Consider the following 4,471-nt stretch of genomic DNA (forward strand, 5'->3'; position numbering starts at 1 on the left):
AAATAGTAGAGATGTTATGCCTGCTGCCTGCATTACCTAGCGCCATTAAGGGTGTCCTTAAGAGGTACATTTTATAACATCAGCCTTTCCTCTTGTGAGTGACTGGCCAACTGGAAAGGAAGAGGAAGACGTAAGGGACAAACTACCTTCAGAAATAGAGCTAAACACAACTGAGAGAGTGTATCAGCTCTGTGAGGCACCCTGAACAATTGAGGCAGTTGTCCATCTCGGTTGGAGAGCTGCACAAGTGGCAGGAGTGGCTTAGCTCTGTGGAAAGTCAGAATAGTTGCAGGAGCGGTTTAGTTCTGTGTGAGAGCTATAGTAAACTTTGATGAGGCCCCCTGTCCTGTGCGTGCTTGGGGTGCCAGCCCAAATTAGGTCGACTGCTAACCTTCCCAACATTGTGGATCTTCATGAAATGGGTTTGCCATCATCATGCCCGTTGTTCTGCCACTGCTGCTATTATTGTAATGCCCACCACTCACATTCTATGCACCTTGTCTTTACCAGACCTGTACCAGGCAGCAAATCAGCATCGTCATCTGGATTGGGAGCCTGTTCACCGTAGCCTACAGGGCTGTGCTGAAGGTTCATTGTAAGGAAATAGGTTGTTAGACATGGAGTTTGGAGGCTTCTCTTGGGGTTAAACCCAATAGCCCCAGCCACCCACTGTACACTATCAGGAGTCATCCTTTGCTTTTGAGGAGCAGGTGGAAAAGTGCTTGTAGCCACACAGACCTTTTACTCAATAAAACCTGTAGTGCTTCATCATGCCATAGCAGGTGGCATATGTGAAACAGATATACATTGACTAGCTAGTACACCTGTGCAGAAAAACACCTTTCCTACCACCCTCGAACAGTAGGACCACCATCCAAACATTAGTTCAGAACCACTGTCCAGGAATTAAAACGGTCACCCCTGGATGGGAGCAACCTTCTTCTGTGATGTTCCTCATCCCTTGTGGCACTCATGGAAGTGAAAGAAATGTGACATATAACAAAGAATTGATACTCTTGGGGAAAGTATGTATGATCAAATCAATAAAATATATATAGCAGAAGACGGAATGAACCAGAATATATTGCTGATAATCTGCTTAGACACAGTCTGTAAGAAGCAAAACATATGGAAAGATTGCTGCCATGTTTTAATGGAAAAGATATACAACGATCAAGAAATGCACATATGGCATGGTCTTGGGGCTAGAGAGCCCTCGCTTACTAAAATAAAAAATTACACATGGATTACAGCAATATGTGAAGTTTCAAAAACTACCACCAGGTACAAAGGCATGTAAACGAGTCAATTAAACAATATTGTAATTGGTTATTAATAAGTGGTTTCTAAGCGCGGCCCCGGGATCGAACCTGCGTTGCTCTTCGTCTGCTTCCAAGGCGAGCATGTCCTCCTTGAGCTATCCTCCTAACACGGCGTTCAAAACAAGTACAGATGTTCAAAGAGTCAGGCCTGTCAACATTCAGGCTTTGATGCAATTTGACGACATAGGAAACAGACTAGTTTCAGCTTTGCCCACTGTGTAAGGCTGCCTTCGTCAGGGTCAGTCGTGAACGGTACATGCACATTGATACTTAAAGGCTCCCTCAATCTAAGGGTGGCGCATCAGAGTGGTTGTTTGGATGAGATCTGTAAGCATATGTAAGGTTGATAGTGCGCAGTCAAAACCACTGGCCCTTCTGTGGCTGAATCAGCATGGAATCTCCAATCCTAATGCAGCCGCCAGAAATGTATGTGTATATTTATTTTACAGCCAAAAAGCTAGCCATTTCTATGTCCCAGGACATTCCCAAAAACAGCAGCATTGCAATAATGGAAAATATAAAATGCCAGAAAGTGAGGAACAGGAAACAAACCATCTCCTGTCATGCACTGATATTATACACAATTCGAAAGTGGCCAACCACACCTAGTTTTAAATCAAAATTTAGATAGTTCCAATTTTCAGAGCTAGGAAATAGCAGATTAATAATTTAGATTAGGTTGTGGGTGCATAGGAGAAATAGCTGACTCTGGCATCAAAAGTCAGAAACATAGATAAGACAAAGGCAAAGTATCCATATTTCATGGGCACTCCCGTCCCCTGCACACAACGATTTACTGAACATACATTTCAGTCAAAGTTTTCAGACCAATTTGTATACTGTTGTGCATATATGCTGAACCATAAGTAGAGTGAAAACCTTTAAGAGTGTTTTTAATTAATCCAATCTGGTAGTTTATTCACAATGTCTAATATTTAGACATGTTTCTTTGTTAATCATGATATGTTATATCACACATTATAATCAACCTATCATAGACATAATTTCTCACTTCAATTTGAATTCCATTGATTTCATTGATACATAATTTCTTGTGCAAATGTTCAATACAAACACACATTTTAAGGAAAGCTCGACGCGTTTCGAGAGAAATCTCTCTTCCTCAGGAGCAAACAAGTACATTTCGTCTTCAATTTTCTAACTGAAATCTCTTTTCTATAAAACAAATTGCAAATAATCACGAGTTAGTTTGGGCTTCCCATGCTGAAAGATAGAGCAACTGTCCCTGAAGTGAATTAGTGGGTACTTCACCTTTGAACTTTGTGCTTTTAGGGATCACTGTCACAGTCACTTAGTCTTTGGGTAGACCTGTTGAATACATATTTATACTCCTTTAATATATGTTAGTGCTGCCAAATGAGTTTGAGTGGCTAAAAATATGTACAGAGAATCTTTTACCTTGTCAATATATGCCACTGTCGTTGGAGATTGGCTATTGAATGCGCTTCCTCTCAGCTGCGAAACCTCTTTCAATTTTAATGGCACTAGTAATAGCCTGAAAAATATAAGGGTGTAATGTTCATTAGTTCATTTTATAATTACCTCCATAGCTTAAGTCAGGAAGGCTCAACCATGGCATCTGCACATAATATTCACCCACACATACTGTGGTCATGCTAGTAGAGAACTACAACCGCATACACCTAAGTGTTGATCTTAATGTCTCTTGTGCCGGTTCATTCAGACCTGATGGTAGAATGCAAGCACAGTAAGTTTCTGGAAACGTAGTGTTTTCTACATTAACCTTACTAGCAATTTATGTTGTATCTGTGACTATGTCCAGACAAAGACTGATATGCAAATTGATATTTCCCATCTGTGAAAGGTACAGTGAGCAAAAAGCGTGTGCTGCAAACTCTCATCCCAGAACAGGTTATCATGCCATGTCCTTTCTGGAGAGCAGCGCCTGCTACCTTTTTTAAAATATTTGCAAGGAACTTGGGGTTGGTCACCCTGAGTTACCTGGGGGCAGCCATACGTGGACTCCCTGCTCAATGTGCTCAGAGAGGCACAGCTTCACCTCACTGATGATGCCCAACAAGGCTGAAACACATGTATGGGGCTGCAGGTGCTACTCTTGTTCAGAGAGGAATTGCCATAGCATTTCGGTGCTGGACTGCCCATGTATGCGGGACAAAGACTGATATGCAAATGTTTATTTCCCATCTGTGAAAGGTACAGTGAGCAAAAAGCGCGTGCTGCAAATTGTCATCTCAGAACAGGTTATCATGCCATGTTCTTTCTGGAGAGGAGTGCCTGCTACCTTTTTTAAAATATGTCCAGACATTGCAGATATTTTGAGAATACGTACTCACCAAACAATGCTCTTGGTGTTCAATGTCTTCTGAAACTGACTCTATAGATGTTCACTATTTCTTGGTGCTACGCGTGTCCCTAAGAATAAGAGTTGACGCTCTCGTTATTCAGGGCACATAATCTAGTTACGAACAGAATTAACAATATGCAGAGGCTCTGGAGTATGTTGTACTTCCCTTACCTTGTTTGTATCACAAATGCCCATAGATTGTAATTTTACGGCTACGAACGCTTTTGCCGCAGTCGTACTTCATGCTAGGACGGTTGTAAAGCAACGGTCCCTTTATCTACTCTGTGTGCAACGAGATAGGTGGTGTCACGTATTGGTCGCTTAGCCTCATGGGATTAGTAGTGCCGGCTATATTTGCTCATTCTCTGCACTCGTTGTGGCGGTGATTGTAATTTTTAAATTCAAGGCGAACTTAATTCACATCCTATTATCTACGGCACCTTGTTTTACTCATTATTCCTCACTGTGCCCTTGCTATGGCGGTGATAGCGTTACGATTGTCATTTCTAAGTTGGAAGCGCATTTCATTTCCCTACTATTTTCTAAAGCACCATGTTTTGCTCATTTTACCTCACAGTAGCTTTATTCACTTCGTGGCAGTGTCATTAATTCTATGGATGTAAAATGCATATAAATATGCCCATTAATGTGGCTTTACCAATCATCAATAACAGTTATAACCACACAAAGTTGTTCTATCTCGTGTTTGTTACATCGCTTCAGTTCGTTTTCACATGGCTTAACTGATCTGTGTTTATACAAATTATTCATGATATAGTGATTACAAATTACAAATAAATGT

The 4,471-nt window shown here is 41.2% G+C and overlaps 1 long non-coding RNA gene across 1 annotated transcript; it reads right to left on the reverse strand.

The window, feature by feature from the left end:
* Positions 1 to 2,366: 2,366 nt before the first annotated feature.
* LOC138522251 (uncharacterized) lies at positions 2,367 to 3,915 on the reverse strand. Its single transcript, XR_011283305.1, has 5 exons — positions 3,841 to 3,915; positions 3,659 to 3,737; positions 2,742 to 2,838; positions 2,595 to 2,651; positions 2,367 to 2,498 (listed from the first exon to the last, which is right to left on the reverse strand). It is a non-coding gene; the product is annotated as an uncharacterized lncRNA (long non-coding RNA).
* Positions 3,916 to 4,471: the final 556 nt, after the last annotated feature.

This window comes from Ambystoma mexicanum, chromosome 1q (assembly GCF_040938575.1).
Source record: "Ambystoma mexicanum isolate Mex_15411 chromosome 1q, UKY_AmexF1_1, whole genome shotgun sequence".
In the NCBI taxonomy this organism is placed as follows: Eukaryota; Metazoa; Chordata; class Amphibia; order Caudata; family Ambystomatidae; genus Ambystoma; species Ambystoma mexicanum.